Source organism: Setaria italica, chromosome II, assembly GCF_000263155.2.
Source record: "Setaria italica strain Yugu1 chromosome II, Setaria_italica_v2.0, whole genome shotgun sequence".
Taxonomy (NCBI): Eukaryota; Viridiplantae; Streptophyta; class Magnoliopsida; order Poales; family Poaceae; genus Setaria; species Setaria italica.
In genome coordinates, this window is record NC_028451.1 from 20,330,723 (window position 1) to 20,348,722 (window position 18,000).

Consider the following 18,000-nt stretch of genomic DNA (forward strand, 5'->3'; position numbering starts at 1 on the left):
TTGGGTCTAAAGTTCTTCTGAAGTGGGTAAAGATGTACAACCTCTGCAGAGTGTAAAGCTGAAGCTGATTGATCAGCTGTGCTCACGGTCAAGAGCGCCCTAGACCCTCACATGATTAATTTATCGGAAGTTGAATTAAATTGTTGTTATTTATTGCTGTTATCTTTATTTATGTTCATGCTTAATGTGGGTGGTATAAACTTACACTTAGTAATTGTTAATAAAACTTGACGAACCAATTAAAATGCTGAGTTGCTATTAAACCATAGCCTATCCTTGAATGGTCTTACACTACACATTCCTCACGCTTGCTGAGGACCAACCATAAGTGTACTCACCATTGCTAAAACCGCTACTCGGACCAAGTCAACTTTGAGGAGGTTCTTCAAGACTTCGAGGAGTTCTAGGCGTACGTGTTCCCCAGTCAACTACTCGTGGAGTCGTCATCTTCTTTGGAGTTCTGCTGCTAGAATAAAGACTCTTTTTGCTATTCGTATTAAAGACTATCGGTCATGTAATAAATATATACTCTTTTTACATTATGGTACTGTCTATGGTATTTACTGAAGTCGTTGCATATGTGTAATTTAATCCTGGCGCACATGTGATTCATTCATCTAGTTTTGCCTTTAAAACCGGGTGTGACACCTCTTACCACGACTGCGCTCCATCTCTGTCCCTCTGATCGAACCCTAGACGTCCTCCCTCATTACCTCACGCAGACATTCGCCGCTGCCTTGCCTCCGTCATCGACCACACCATCGCCTCCATCCCGCGCCACCATCCCATCCAAACGGGGGCTGACATCTCCTACGACCAGGCGCCATCATGTCCTACGCTCCGGCACTGAGGTCTCCTCCAACCCTGCGCCTTCATCTTGCGTTGAGTTCTCCAGCCCGAACTACACTTCTATTGCCTTTATGAACCCCCTAGATGATATCCCCATCTCTTTATAGTTTTGTTTTGCCTATTCCCATTGAATTCCGTGAATGTAGCTCGTCCTAGCCTATCTCGGATGAGGTCCCAGCCATGGCCTATCTTCCATGGCACCACCGTGCCTGCTCGTCATCGTCATTAATGATGGTACTGCAGCCGTAGATCTCCACATCAATGGCTTTATGTTCAATGATAAGTGTACCCCTTCGCGTAGACCCGGTATTCTGTGGACCGCTCAGTCCCCGAACTCATGGACCGAGTTCACAGTACCGCTCCAGCTGATGTCAACTCTACGTGGGCCCTTCCTCCCTCCCCAGTCCCCCGCCGCCTCCCTCCCTCCACGCCGATCGGATCAGGGCGCGGCGACAGCCCGTTCCCTCATGCGGCGCGCCATGCCATGCGCGAAGGCCAGCGCACCCGACACCGTGTGTCATCCTTCGCCGGGCTTTGCTCGATCTGTCCTTCTTGATTGATTTGTTTCTTTCCCTTCTGATCCCCGTCCAAACCACCGGCACAGCGGAGGAGGACGGGGCAGGACGGATCCGATGCGGCGGTGAGAGGTGGCATTGGGTGGCGCGAAGGAGGCTTCTCGCCACCAGCCCTGCGCGAGCTCGAGCCCTGACAATCTCTCCCTTTCAATCCAGGTATCTCTCTCTCAATCCTCGGAGGTGCCCAGATTTTTCTTCTTCGTAGAGTTGGAACTATACTACACGTTAGACACGAAGATGCTAGTATGCCTATAGCTTTGATGAACCGGACATGATTATGCATATGCCCATTTTTGAGAGGGAGAAAGATAATGTACTTGATGGATCAACGAATGTACCAACATGAAAAAATGCCCCGGAGCACTGTATATATCACAATGAGCTCCAACAGCAGTTGTATATCATATACTTTTTGCAAAAGTAAGCTGTCAAGTGTAAAACCATGATACATCGACTTGATTAAGAGTGTTTTCAATGATTGCTATAATTTTTTCTCTCCAGAGCCACCAAATTCTACCTACAACATCAAAGATTCTATCAGCCTTTTAGATTCCTTTGCACCGCATATTGTGTTTAGTCCATTTAGTTAAACCAGGTCAGTGCTACATGTATGCTAAAGCATTAAGAAACAGCTACTTGCTTACACCTCTGTTGACAATTAATGTTTGAGCCTCCTTCTCATGGTGCTTTTGCTAATCAGCTTGGCTGATCAGTTAAACAAAAATGCAAGGAAGGCCAAGAGGCCCATTTATGTGGGGTGCTATAACTCACAACTTCAGTTATTTGTTAATATTATTCTTATATCTGTTCTCTCTAACAGTTGTTTGGCAGCTATATGGAGTCTGATCCAGTGAAAATTGCTGTTGAGGGTTTGGAGATGTACTGGAAAGAGAATTGTGACCTCATCTTTGCAGGTACAAGTGGAAGTCACAAGCAAGAAGCAGCACTCTTCTGAAGAAATGCGGCAAGTTTCAGAAGCAACAGTATGTGCCCTTGATATTTGCAAATAAGTTCTGATTTTCAGCAATATCCTTAAGAAACCAAGCTAAATTTAACCACAAATCTTATGAACAGTAGGTATTAACCAGGCTGCATTTGAGCAGGCACAACTGCACAAGCCTTTAAACAAAGTATTTCTGTTGGTGTTGTGATTGGTACAAAAATGGATGGTCACTCTAAAGCAGGTGGTACTCTTAGCGTGTTAGTATTCTCTGCCTTTTATTGCAATATTTTCTTGGTTCATTTTTCTCTTTACGTAACTTAAGGGGAATTATTTTCAAAAAGTCTGAAACAGATTATTTCAACTAGAATGCTTCTTATCTTCCTACAGTCCGGATACATTTTGATGTGAAGCCATTGCCCATTTGTTAGTGTTAGCAATAATCTTGACTTAGCACTTATGTGTGTGTTCGGTCATGGCATGTGTGCGTCATGCTTGTTTGGGGGTACGAGTCGGTGCTCCCGTTCGCGTCCAGTGTCGAGTTCGTGTCAGGCCAGGACGGCGGTGTGGCCACGTTCTAGGTATTGTAGTAGGTTCAGCCGGATGGCGCGCGTGTGCGTGCTCGCATTTGCGTCCGGAGTCGAGTCCAGCATGGCGTGCGGCGCATGCTGGTAGTTCTGCAGGAGTTGCAGTTGCAGGGATGGTCAAGCCGTTGGCCATGGCGTCAGTAGCGGAGGGGAACATAACTTGGATTGTGAGTGAAGCTGAAGACCGGTTCTCGCGGAGGAGTTTTGTGGCTCAGAGTGCAGAGAAGGCCGGGTCGCCAGGGGAGTGCGTACGTGCGCGCCGTGTTCACCGAGGGGCCTTTAAATGGCTATGTAATCCTTGTGTGTCAGTTGGTTCGACTCCATTTTGAGTTGAATAGTAGGCCAAGATACAGGTCGTTCGGCGGCCGTGGCGTTCGTCGCCGGAAACTACTGTTCATCTTCCTCCTTGCGTCTGTGCGTGAGCGTGAGTGATCTTAGAGCTAGTTCGAACAGTTAGTTGCTTGTTATAGGTCAGTGGAAATATAAGGCATGGTATCTAGAGCCTGTTTAGTTCCCCAAAATCCCAACTTTGGTACTATGCAAAAAGAAGATTTCGCATCACATCAAACTTGCGGTACATGCATAAAGTACTAAATGTAGACGAAATCAAAAACTAATTGCATAGTTTTGTTGTACTTTGCGAGACGAATCTTTTCAGCCTAATTAGTTAATGTTTGGATAATATTTCACAAATATAAACGAAATGCTACAGTTGCACATTTATAGCAAAATGTAAATTTTGCCACTCTCAAATTGGTAACTAAACAAGGCCTTACATGTGTGACCTTGCTTTTTGTGTTTCGCAGGCATGGAATATGTGTCAGGCTTTATGGACAAGATTCATGAATGAAGCTCCTGCAGAAACTGAGCTATTGCCTACCTATCTATAGCCTGAGCTTCTGCAGACTGTCTGAATGAAGCTTTATTCTCAAGCTTACGTACGAGCAGTTCCATAACATTCTTAAAAAGGGTCCTATTGGCCAGATTAGCTACTTTTAGTCCTTGAAATTTCTTTAACTTCTTGTTAAAACCTACAGTAATAACGGATCCACTCATTATCTTCATGGTCCAGGTTTATCTCTCAAATAAAAATATATTTGGATTATTTGCAGGTTACCTCTTCTCTATGTTGTCTGGCTGGCTGGCCTGTCAAGGATGTCATTGACATGCTAGAAGAGTATGAGCGGCTAGATTAAATCAGGGTAAGATGAAAGGTCTCAAGATTCTGTCCCACAACATGAATATCCAGCATATGAGCAAGGTCCTCTCGCCAAATTTGCTCTCTCATATGAAACAGATGCGATCAAAAGAGATGAGTTGAATGTTTGGAGACATGGGCCCGCGAGCCGTAATTTTACATGTTCAAGTCTTGTTTTAGGTGCATCCTCCATGTGACTCTGGTGAAAGGGCTTTTGAGAAGGTGAACCTTTGGAGGCATTGGTTTTATGAGTGCATTTTTCTTATGACGAGAGTATCATGATCACAGGGCACAGCATCATTGGTCCTTGCAGGTTTGTTAGCAGCGCTCTAAGCTGGTTCGTTGGAGTGTTGGAAGCTAGCAGAGCACACCTATTTGTTCGGAGGTTAGTCATAGCTTATCTTAATGGACTTTGTTTTTGCTGTTGAACTGTAATACGTATCTTTTGAACTGAAATTGTACCCACCAATGAGATTCTTCATTTTAGAGGCATGAGAGCTGTCATTAAGTTTCTGATTGTGTATTTGACTGTAGGCTGGAACTGTCGGATATATAAGCACTTTTAGTTTTAATTTAATCTAGAAATAAATCATGAATACGATGAACAGATAGCAGATTAAACTAGATATGTCTACGCAAGATCTAGACAAGTCTATCATTGCAAATAGAATCACACATTCTACCATACTATCCAGTGCTATCAGACTGCAACAGATCATAATAGTTAGTATGGAAGACATAATTTGAGATAAGAAATCGTACGTTTTTTTCTTGATGAAAACCAGCTCCTGGACGACTACCGGGTACAGCAGGCGACGACGATCAGCAGCCTGACGTTGTTCGCGACGACAAGTGACGCCCGAGCAACGAAGAGGTAGACAAGCCGTGGTGAAGGAGTCGACGAAGAACTTGACGAAGGGGAGAAAGCGATCGAGCAGTCGCGCAGAGCGCTTCCCAAAAACCTTATTCGCCCTCTCCCGGTGCAGGATCGCTGAAGACGACGGTTCCGGAAACCTGCTCTCCCAATCGCCGGTGCACGCCGACAATCAGGATGGAGTAGACTACGGTGGCGGCGCAGCAGCGAGAGGAAGCAAAAACCTAACTAGTACAGACCACTTTAGGGATACCCTAACCTGGGGGCCTTCCCGTATAGTAGTCTATATCGCATCTTTTTCATGAGGGAGGTGGTCCATATATATAGGGAGGAAAAGCCCCAACACCCTCATCTATTAGCAATATGGGACTAATAGATGGTGTACCCCCTCTTACGCTAATGGGCCTTTGAGATTTTTCAGAATTATCATTTATATGGGCCAAGCCCATATATCTAACAATCCCCCACCAGATCTCAAATGCCCATCAGAGATTTTGCCTGTTTCTCACTGCTATTTATATACTAGTGTTTTAGCGAGGACTGTTAAGTTGAACTCTCGCCTAGAGCTTCAAGCTACATTCATCCACCACTTGAACAATGGACTAAACCTTGAATTGCAAGTTTTGTGCGGACAAGTTTCACTCAAAGTCGGGACTAGTACCTGGCTGACTGTAGCCTACCCCGCGGGTGGGGCATATAGGTCGTACCCCCTGGTCTCTTCATGAGCTTAATAGAGATCACTCAAGTCTCATAGACTGCGACCTTACAACAGCTGGGCTCATATAGGTATATTTTTCCAAGATGTTCTGTAGGGCAACATCTTTGCTAATAAAAGCCAACAAAATATATTAAGGCAGTAGCCAGCCTGCCATGCAGTGGTTTGAGAGTGTTGCATCATTTCTCGAGTGGGTTAGTAGGATACTCTCATGCTGTCCCATGGCTTGTTCTTCCCAGATCCTACTTCACGGGATCTCCGATCACATAGGTTGGGTTACCATCATGGTGTAGCTCATATGGGTCTCATACCCATCTCCTTTGATACATTGTTTATCACATTACGTGACAGCCCCTTAGTGAACTGATCTGCCAAGTTCTTATCAGTTGAAATGTAATCCACTGATATTACTCCGGAGTTTCTCATTTTCCTGACAGATTTCAGACGTCTCTTAACGTGTCTTGATAACTTCATATTGTCCTTAGAATTGTTCACTTTGACTATCACCGTTTGATTGTCACAATTCATAAGTATTGCCGGCATAGGTTTCTTAACAATAGGCAAGTTCATCAAGAGTTCACGTAGCCAATCAGCCTCAACTGTGGCTGTATCTAATGCTGCAAGTTCTGCTTCCATGGTAGACCTCGTTAAGATAGTCTGTTTGGATAACCTCCATGAAACAGCACCACCACCAAGAGTGAAGACGTATCCACTTGTGGCATACAGTTCATCAGCATCAGATATCCAATTTGAATCACTATAGCCTTCCAGTACCGCAGGATACCCGGAGTAGTGAATTCCGTAATCCATAGTACCAACTAAATAGTGCATGACTCGCTCAAGCGCACGCCAATGATCATCTCCCGGATTAGAGGTAAACCGGCTCAGTTTGCAAACAGCATATGAGATGTCAGGCCTAGTAGCACTGGCTAAATACATAAGTGATCCAATAATCTGAGAGTATCTTAATTGGTCTCTACCAATTCTCTTATTTTTCCGAAGTATCAAGCTCGGATCATAAGGTGTGGGAGAAGGCTTACTGTCCTTGAAGCCAAACCGGCTCAAGACCTTTTCCACATAATGAGATTGCGTGAGAGTAATCCCATTCTCTCCTTTGATCAACTTGATATTCAGAATTACATCAGCCTCTCCCAGATCTTTCATGTCAAAATTTTGGCATAGAAATGACTTGACCTCTTTAATCACGTCAAGATTTGTACCAAAGATCAGTATGTCATCAACATACAAGCACAATATAACTCCCTCACCCCTACCATGGCGGTAGTACACACATCTATCAGCCTCATTGACAGAAAAGCCTGCTGATATGAGTGTAGTATCAAATTTCTCATGCCACTGCTTAGGTGCTTGTTTCAAGCCATACAAAGATTTCAGCAATTTACACACCTTGTTCTCTTGACCCTTTATTACAAACCCATCAGGCTGATTCATATAAATTTTCTCATCCAACTCTCCATTAAGGAAAGTTGTCTTAACATCCATCTGATGGACGAGAAGACCATGTGAGGCAGCAAGGGAAAGTAATACTCGAATACTGGTCAATCTCGCAACAGGTGAGTAAGTGTCGAAGAAATCTTCGCCTTCTTTCTGGGTATAACCCTTAGCCACAAGTCGAGCCTTGTACTTATCAATAGTACCATCAGGCCTAAGTTTCTTTTTGAACACCCACTTGCAACCCACAGGTTTACAACCATACGGTCGATCAACAACCTCCCAAGTTCCATTAGAAAGAATAGAGTCCATCTCACTATGGATAGCTTCTTTCTAATCATCCGCATCTGGAGATGCAAATGCCTCTGAAATAGTCTTAGGAGTATCGTCTACGAGATAGACAGTGAAATCATCACCAAAGGACTTTGCAGTTCTTTGTCTCTTGCTCTTCTTAGGAGCTTCACTGTTAACCTCCTCATGAACTGGCTCAAGTGTTTGTTCAGCATGATCAGGAAGCACAATAGGTTCAGGAGTTGTCTCAGCAATCATATCAGAAGATAGTCTAGACATACTATGCAATTGTTTCATAGGAAATATATTCTCAAAGAAAGTAACATCACGAGACTCCATCAAGGTATTAACATGAACATCAGGCACCTCTGATTTAACCACTAAAAATCTATAGGCTATGCTATGATGAGCATATCCCAAAAAGACACAATCCACAGATTTAGGTCCCAACTTACGTTTCTTGTTGATTGGCACACTAACTTTAGCCAAGCATCCCCAAGTGCGTAAGTATAAAAGTGATGGTTTTCTTCCAATCCATTCTTCATAGGGAGTTTTCTCCTTATTCTTCATGAGTATTTTATTCAGGACATGACATGAAGTCAATACAGCCTTCCCCCACCATGCCTTAGATAATCCACTGGTGTCTAACATGGCGTTCACCAAGTCAGTCAAGGTGCGATTCTTTCTTTCGGCAACCCCGTTTGATTGGGGTGAATAGGGAGGCGTCCTCTCATGTATAATACCATGTTCTTCGCAGAACAAGTCGAAATCATAAGAGAAATACTCGTCACCACGATCAGACCTAATTCTCTTGATATTTTTCTTAAGTTGATTCTCAACTTCAGCCTTATAGATTTTAAAGTAATTAAGAGCCTCATCTTTCATTTTCAATAAATATACATAGCAATATCTAGATGCATCATCTATCAGAGTCATGAAATATCTTTTTCCACCTTTGGTCAACACACCATTCATCTCGCATATATCAGTATGAATTAGTTCAAGTGGTGCCAAGTGTCTCTCCTCTGCCACCTTGTGAGGTTTTCGAGGTTGCTTAGATTGCACACAACTATGGCACTTAAAACCTTTGACAATGGAAAAATTTGAAATTAAACACAGGCTGGAAAGTCGAGACATAGAACCAAAATTCAAATGACATAAACGTGAATGCCAAACACTAGCATCACTCTCATTAATACCATCACAAATATAGTTCACAGACTTATTGCAATAATCTGAAAGGGAAAAGCGGAACAAGCCTCCGCACTCATAGCCTTTACCAATAAATTGTCTACTCTTAGACACGACAATTTTATTAGACTCAAGCACTACCTTAAAACCATCCCTACACAAAAGGGAGCCACTAACTAGATTCTTCCTGATAGAAGGGACATGCTGCACATTCTTCAGTTGCACGATCTTTCCTGAAGTAAACTTCAAATCTACCGTACCAACATCATGAACAGAAGCATGTGACCCATTCCCCATTAGGACGGAGGAATCCCGAGTGACCTTGTAAGATGAAAACAAGGAGGCATCGGCACACACATGAACATTAGCACCAGTATCAAGCCACCAAGTATTAGTAGACTGAAATACTGAAAAAACAGAAGGTAAATTACCATACCCACTATTTTCGTCTCCAGTGCTGGTCACCATGCTCACAGACTTCTGCTGTGGAGGTTTTCTTCCTTTGCGGTTTGGGCACTTCTTTGCCCAATGGTCAGTAGAACCGCACACGAAGCATCCCTCGTTCTCCTTATTCTTCTTTTTCTTGAAGGTAGTGGACTGCTTAGGCTTATTGTTCTTGCCCTTGCCCTTGCCACCATTGCCATTGTGATGTGATTGGTGCACCATATTGGCACTGGTCTGACCCTCAACAGCATTAGATCGTCCATCTTTAGCCCGAGCTTTCTCCTCAACATCAAGAGACGGATCAAGTCTGAAATAGAAATTTCTGTCCTCTTGTGTTTGAGAGAAGTGGCGAAATCCCTTCAGGATGGAGGTAACTTGGCAATAATGCCCCCAGCCACAAACTTGTCGGACACGACAATCTTTAGCAGATCGAGTTCCTTCACCATGCACTGTAATTCATGAGCATGAGCGACTACAGATTTTCCGTCAACCATCTTGTAGTCATGATACTGCTCAATGATGTACAGTTCAGTGCCAGTATCTGAGCCACCGTAGTTGGCAGTCAGATTGTCCCACAACTCCTTTGCGACCGTGTGATGAAGGTACACATCGTGCAGATGTTCTGCAAGTGCACCAATCACAGCGCCCAAGAAGATTGTGTTGGCTTCCGAATATTCTTTCTCCTTTTTAGAAGAGAGAACCCCTTCCGGCTTGCCATTGGACACCCAGAACACCTTCATGGCAGTAAGCCACAGCGTGGCTTTCACCTGCCACCTCTTGAAGTGCACGCCAGCAAATGGTGCTAGCCTCAGTGCATCAAGAAATCCAGCCATAAAACTAAAGTGTCTACAATAAGGTTTTTGGATTGTTGGATATATAAGCACTTTTAGTTTTAATTTAATCCAGAAATAAATCATGAATACGATGAACAGATAGCAGATTAAACTAGACATGTCTACGCAAGATCTAGACAAGTCTATTATTGCAAATAGAATCACACATTCTACCATACTATTCAGTGCTATCAGACTGCACATAATAGCTAGTATGGAAGATATAATTTGAGATAAGAGATCGTACGTTTCTTTCTTGATGAAGACCGGCTACTAGACGACTACCGGGTACAGCAGGCGACGACGATCAGCAGCCTGACGTTGTTCGCGACGACGAGTGACGCCCGAGCGACGAAGAGGTAGACGAGCCGTGGTGAAGGAGTCGACGAAGAACTTGACGAAGCGGAGGAAGCGATCGAGTAGTCGCGCAGAGCGCTTCCCAAAAACCTTATTCGCCCTCTCCCGGTGCAGGATCGCTGAAGACGACGGTTCCGGAGACCTGCTCTCCCAATCGCCGGTGCACGCCGACAATCGGGATGGAGTAGACTACGGTGGCGGCGCAGCAGCGAGAGGAAGCAAAAACCTAACTAGTACAGACCACTTTAGGGATACCCTAACCTAGGGGCCTTCCCGTATAGTAGTCTATATCGCATCTTTTTTATGAGGGAGGTGGTCCATATATATATAGGGAGGAAAAGCCCCAACACCCTCATCTATTAGCAATATGGGACTAATAGATGGTGTACCCCTCTTACGCTAATGGGCCTTTGAGATTTTTCAGAATTATCATTTATATGGGCCAAGCCCATATATCTAACAGGGACTGGCATATTGCAGAGTGATGTCAGCTACTGTAAATTGAGTAGAACTAACACTAGCCCTCTTCGGTTCTATTAGTCAGGGACAACTGTACCTCCTCATTACGGCTCTGATGGATGATGTTGTGATGCAATGAACCTGCACATTTCATCTAGAACTTGCTCCGCCGGCCAATTGGTGAGCAGCTAGGTTTGAGGGTAGATTGTTATGTTTGAGGGTAATTTCATTTTTTGTTAATTCACTGCAGCCTGTAGGCCTGCCAGTTCGGTGCAATCTTCGTTGCAATGGTGAACACCTCCTGAACAATGGGCTCTAATCTATTCTCTTCTTTCAATGTATTTGCACATTTTCACACTGTTAGATTCAAGAGGTCTAGCCCAGCTGTGGGCACAATAAAACATCAAATGCCGCCCCTTGTATGCTTCAGTTATCATCCAAGTGAATTGTAGTCTGTCTTCATCACTGTAAGATACCACTATCCCATAGCTGCCAGAATTCACTAAAAGGGTGCCTGCTATGTACATTTTATTCAACCAAAAGAAGCCATTAACTGTAGAACAGCTAAAATAAAATTATAATGCACTTGTATTTCTTACGGATGGACAGTTGGATTCACTCTCTTGCAATTTTTTTCATAGTCATTTACCTTTTTAGAGGCTTATGATTTTGAAGATTTTTAATCTATGGTTGAAGAAATTGCCAAGCAAGCACTACAGCCAAATTGACGTTGGTGAGTCCTGTTTCCCACTATTTTCTTTGTTTTCTATATATTAGTTGCAGATGTCAAGATTAGAGTTTAGGATGCATTGTGATATGTGTGCTAGGTTGGTCTAGCTAACTGACAATTACTCCATTGATCACCGGATGGATACTTCACTTTCCTAAGTTCATATTGCTAGCACTCACATTATGAGACGATTTCTTACACGACACCCAAGATGGATCAAGTAGTAAGAATATAAGAAAATGAAGCAGTGGCTGGCTAGCTAGCCTGACTCCTATGAGTTCCTGATTTTGGCACGCCATGTGCTGTGTGATGGCAGAAAATTCCAAATGTCTTGTGCAGGCATGACTTAGGACTCACAGAAGTCAAAGGTAACAAGGTGTGAGGTGCAGCATTTAAAAGAATTATGATGTGCAAATCTCTGCCACTTGAAAAGAACGTACATGTGGTGGCAATTGGCTCATTCCATGGTTGATTTTAGTCGATTTAACATGGTATTTGATACAGCTAGGGGGGCATTGTTATCCATATGAAAAAATGCCATTTTTCTCCATACTCGTATCCTCTCAAATTAGAATGAACCTATATTTTTCTAGGGCTGCAAGAAAAACCAATATTTTAGTGTATGCTTCCTTTGTGCTTATAGTATCTTCTATACATTGGCAAATCACAACAGGCAAGCGAGAGAATTGCATTGCCCTTTTTTCGTATTTGTCCTGCTCATAAATGTCCTCTAACTATTGGTTTCCCTGGATTGTTTAAGATCTTGAAGGAAGCTATGGTCATACAATTGCATATCTTCAAGTGAGGTTTGTTGTCTAGCTATCTATTTTTCTTATTGTGTTTTCTAAATTTCTGGAAGTTAACTTTAGATATTCAACTCCTCTGTAGATTTTGAGTAAGGAATTTATTGCTTACTATATGATCATTGATTTGCTGATGTACACTTGTTTTTCCCAATGAGATGTTATATTGGTAATCAGTTAAAAAGCTCCGGTCTTGATCTCAGGTTCTTTTCAAAAGCTCCTGTCTTTTAGTTGTGGTACTGAATAGTACAATGCAACATCTGCAGGTGTTTTTATATACTGTAGAGCCTTCAAATTTAGCAGCTACGCAGATAGTTTGGAGCGTGACCACAGCGTCGCTGATCTCCGATCCGTTGTGGCTCTGAGCGCAGTGATTCCCTCTGCGGCTCCAAGCGCGGCGACTCCAAGACCACCTCATGCTTGCAACACTGACGTCCTGCTATGCGTATGTGCCCCCCACCCAGCCTTTGAATGCTTTTGTTCTTGTCATGAAGTTATAGTTCCATTCTTATTACTACTAACAGGTCATAAGCACAGTTTCTTAATTAGTGATTCTAATCAAGTCGCATATCCAGTTATCACTATCAGCAAGGACTTTGTTGGTAAATGCCTGCGAAGAAGGAAAATCAGAAATGACTGAAGCTTTTTTAATGTCAAAGTTGTACTTTAACGATAAAGAAGTAGCTGCAAAGGAATTTCTATCGGTGTGCCTCTTCATCTGCATCTTCTAGAACTTCATTTTTTGATTCACCAGAAATAAATACATAGTGCCGCTTGGTTCTTCCTTACTTTGATTGTAGTATTACCGTATACTTCAGTACTTGATGAGCATATACTTGGTTCTTCGTTAATCTGCATCTTTAGAACTTTATTTTGCAATTCATAAATGCTTGATTTAGCATGACAATATTGTTTCGGTACTTGACAATCTTTTTGGCACTTGGTTTTGAGATGTCATATATTTTATATACTCTCATGCGAATGAACTGAGTTTATATTTTTATAGCCCATAGCAACGTATGGGCATGATCCTAGTAAAACATATGAAAGTTAAACTTAATTGTATACTACTGAAAACTTCACCTACGGTACGAGTAGTATGCATGAGTAGTATTGGTAGTATAAATGTATCATAGGAAAAGAACAAAAATGATGTTATTGTAATATTTCTTTTACACTAGCATAAAGTCTGCAAGACCGAAAGGAACAAAAATGATGTTATTGTAATATTTCTTTTACACTAGCATAAAGTCTGCAAGACCATTTCGTATTTTTTGCAATACCATTTTGTTTAGATTTTCCCTTCTTACAATGCAATAAATTACTAAATTTCCCATATCAGTGGACCTTGTTCCTAAGCTCACTGAAATGTGTTTGACTTTTGAAATGGAAGTTTAACAAGAGTACTTCAGTCTTAAATAATACATTTGATTTGGGGTGAGCTCTCACAGGGTATATTTGGCTGCATTAGTGTGAGCTACTACTCCCATGGTGCATTCCGGAACAGAAGTTTGTCTGGGTTCTCTTGCACCTTAGGCTTTTCTTGCGTTCCACCATCGGACTAATTTATTGAAATCTAACTAGTCGCATGGGTATAAAGCATAGAAAAAATGTGAAAACTACTTTTGAGACAAATCATGCATATAAATGCTAAATATTCCATCTAATATTTAAATATATGAATAACCATACTAGATAGCTTGACTCAAGTGCTTTTGGCCTAATGATGGCATGAATAGAAAAGTCAATACAAGGTGTACTTTGAGGGAGCAAAATATTTGAAAAATCAACCATCGGTATTAAGCTACGAGCGGTCATAATGCTCTACAGCTGCCAAATTGGTATTTATATTATGGACACAGATTACATTGTTCTCGATCGCCAGATGGAAGGAACTCCAATGCATAGAGTTTTGATGGCCAGAACTTACACACGACACATATAAAGGTTCTAAGTAACTAAAAGCATATTGGCTTTTGCATCTGTGGATGTAATAACTTGTTCCTCATCGATCAACCTTTGCTTTCCTACTCGAATCCTGCTCCCTTTTGCCCAAGCGGCCAAAAGCATGAGATTGGATTTTGTGTTTCTTTTTATCAGGTCAAAATGGGCAGTCCATAGAATCAATTCCATTCGGAAAGTGAGCACCTTTACCATTTCTTCTGGATCATTGATAGTTCATGGACTGCAGAAAGGAAGCGTCTGCAAAACTAATATAGAAGTATAGAAGTACGGAAAATATCTGAAAAAAGTTTGAGGGAATATTTGGCATTTGTGATTCTGCTAGCTTTTGATCGGATCTGTCAAATGATCAGTCAGAAGCCTTACATAAATTTAAACCTTTAGATGCTGCTCAGGTGGGGTTTGTAATAAATTAAATTGGCGGGTCGAATCAATGAAAGCATGAGTGATCATATTAGCTGAGTATTCAGTGTAAGTACAACACTTTTGCATCTAATGTGGACGAAGAGTGGATGGTCCCTCACAAGTGTACATCTAAATCTCTTAGAAATTCAAGTCTTCTTCCTTTTTTTTCTTTTTTTCTCTTTCTCAGAACACCCAAAAAGATATCCTACTAACTCTAGCCTAGAAGTTAATTAGTCAAGTACACGGGTACCAATTTGCAAATTCACATGGTTTGAATTTAAACTATATGTTTTCTAAGTATCAAAAAATAGATCTAGTAGTAATGTTGAAGCTATAGCATACTCCATCCGGTCAAAGTTAAACACTCGATGTTTTGGAGAAGACTTTGGTCAAACTTTTGAAACTTTAACTATCAATTACTTTTAAAATATATGGTTCAGAATATAAAAAAGTATATGTATACTTTACCTAAAAATCTTTTCTTAATATTGTCAAATATATTAGATTTTCTAGATAAATTCTAATAGAAATATATATAATAAACATTAATATATTACCTCATAGGAGGTAATATGTCATTAGATCTACAGTCCAAAGTCACTTGAGAGTACCTTAGCAAAACCCTGATTCCAAACTTTCTAGTGTTCTAAACAAGTTGTTAGTGTAGACTTCCAAATTATTTTTCAAACATAATATAGTGTGTTTTGACAACTGCATCAAAAGAACTAAGTATTATAAGTATACATAGTTTTATGCAGATGCTACGGAGCTGTACGTATGATATTTTGGCAACCAGCTAAATGGACTGAACATCTATAAGATGGGTGTCATGCCATATGCTAAATGATTGAGACCCAGAACATTATACGGTTCAAAATTGAATGACTTTAAGAAAAGGTTTTACTGTATTCTAAGTAATAATCTTTTCAACCAATTTTTTTTGGCGCATCTTTTCAACCAATTTAAATCTAATTAAAAACGTTTATATATCTTTATTTTCTTTTCTGGGTAACTTTTTGATGATTTATTTAGTGAATTAATGGTAAGGATGTTTTTCATCCAGATATGAACTTTGAAACTTTTGTATATTGTATCAGGCTTATTATTTTGAGAAACTTCTTTTCTGTTCTACTATAGTAGAATTAAAATTGTTTCCTTAAGGAAGATAATTAATGAGAGTCTTGTATCCTATGCTTGTTGTCCTATTAAGTGCATGAGAACAGAGATTTTTTTTTCTAAGAATTCAAGATAAAAAGTGCCAGTCTAAAGATTAATAGATGACTACTGGGTTAAAGCTTCATAACTTGAAAACTTGCTAGACCAATTTTTCCACATGACAGAAAATTCTGCTTTCTTTTTACTGATTTCTTTATACATGCAGAACATAATATTTTGCAGAATGGTTTATCTTTTCATTTGCCAAATGCCATATTTGCCAGCTCGAAATTTCCAAAGCTACTTTAATTTAATCTAGCTTGCTTCGCCTCAGCAAAATCTTCTGGTGATTGACTGACAGATCAGTGAGACTCACATGTTAGTTTGTCAAGTATATGTTTGAGCATCTCTCTTATATGCAATAAAAAAGACACCAAAACGGGGACAAAGATAGCATTAAATTAGAAAGTTGTGTACACGGCGGAGCATTGCCCTCCATGCAATTGTACACACCGGATATCCAGTGAAAGGAAGTGTTGTGAGTTGTGCCCAAGAGGAATGAAGTTCAAGTACCCCACAAAGATTTTACACGCCAAATAGTCCGTTGATCAAGTTCAACACGCTGGAAAGCTTCACGGGAGTTGAGTTCCAAAGAGTTGCACAAGTTTAATTTCAACAAATGATGAACAGTGAACATCTAATGGCTAGATCAAGGCATGGTTCTACACACCGGAAGGTCCAGCAAAGGGAAGATTGCACATGCTGAAGTATTGCCGGAGAGCTGTGATCAGCTTTGTGAGCCGAGAATTCTGTAAAAATTTGGTTGTATGCGGTCGCAGAGACAATTCCTTTTTCTTGAAAAAAATTACCAAAGAGCTGTGCATATATAGAAAATGTCAAGGTGCTCAGTTGGCTTCTACACACCGGATCATCTGTTGTTTAGTATCACTACGGGAAACCTTAAATTTGCCGAGTGTTTTCTTTTTGCCGAGTGTTTTTTTTCGGACACTCGGCAAACAAGCTCTTTGCCGAGCGCCAAGCCAACAACACTCGGCAAATCGGGGCTTTGCCGAGTGTCAAATAAAAAACACTCGGCAAAGCCCCCTCTTTGCCGAGTGTTTTTTTTACACTCGGCAAAGAGGGGGGTTTGCCTAGTGTTTTTTTGACACTCTGCAAAAAAATAATTTTTTTTCTCTTTTCACCATGAAATTTTTTCTACTCCCCACATACAACATGTGGTACTCCATGTTAAAATTTGGTATACTTTTGAATTTATTTGCTATATTTATTTAATTAATTGCATTTCAAGGGAATTTTTGGTATAAGTCAAATTTGAACCGCAAGTGATTCAAATTATGGAATAAAATGAGTAGAAAAAAAATGATATTCATGTTATTTGGACCAATTTGAGACCTGACCCATGAAATGAAAAGAAATTTCGAACATCTTGTTCAGGAAACACGACCATGAACGTGTGGCAGTAGTATTTTTAAATTGTAAAAAAAACAATCAAAGTCTGAAAATTATGAGATTTGCCATGATGTGATGATATAATACGTGGAGGCTGTGGAAAAAAATTGAGAAGGTTTTGCACATTTCATCATGTACGATGATTACAAACCGAAGCATCTCAGAAGAAGAATAGTAACTTTGAGAAGGATTCGATAAAATTTAGAGTCGAAGTGACGGTCGAGTTCGGTTTGACTACAAAACTTTTTGTATAGTCAGTAGAGAACCTATATTGGTTCGTGTGAAAATTTGATATTTTTTTGAAACTGTTGGATATTTTTTAAATTTTTTTCAAAAAAAGTTTGCCGAGTGTCCTACGTTGGACACTCGGCAAAGAAACTCTTTACCGAGTGTCCACGTAGGACACTCGGCAAAGTCTGACCGCCCCCACCCCTCAAACAGCCCCCCGGCCTCGCCCCCCGCGCAACCCCCCGCCCCCACCCCAGCCGCCGCCGCTGCCGCCGCCGCCGCCGCCCCCCTCCCTCCGTCTTTGCTCCTACCGACGCCACCCTCCACGACCATCCTCTCCCGTCGCAGCCAATACCCATCCAAATATTCTCCCTGTTCTACTGTAGCCCCCCCCCCACTTATGCCCTACTCCCTTTGTCGCTTTTCTCTTTTTTTTTTGTTTTTTTTTTTTTTTTTTTTTTTCTACTTTCAGATAGATGAGG

General features: G+C 41.3%; 1 long non-coding RNA gene across 16 annotated transcripts; it reads left to right on the plus strand.

Moving 5' to 3' along the window:
* The first annotated feature begins 1,231 nt into the window (after window positions 1-1,231).
* Window positions 1,232-13,167, plus strand: LOC101756818. 16 transcript variants are annotated; one of them, XR_002676433.1, is made up of 11 exons: window positions 1,238-1,361; window positions 1,454-1,580; window positions 2,245-2,407; window positions 2,499-2,608; window positions 3,758-3,889; window positions 4,064-4,371; window positions 4,463-4,534; window positions 10,847-12,301; window positions 12,384-12,467; window positions 12,565-12,743; window positions 12,823-13,167. It is a non-coding gene; the product is annotated as an uncharacterized LOC101756818 (long non-coding RNA). The 16 variants fall into 16 exon arrangements; XR_002676434.1 differs by having other exon boundaries at window positions 1,232-1,361; window positions 10,847-11,498; window positions 12,256-12,743; XR_002676429.1 differs by having other exon boundaries at window positions 10,847-12,467.
* The last annotated feature ends 4,833 nt before the right edge of the window (window positions 13,168-18,000 follow it).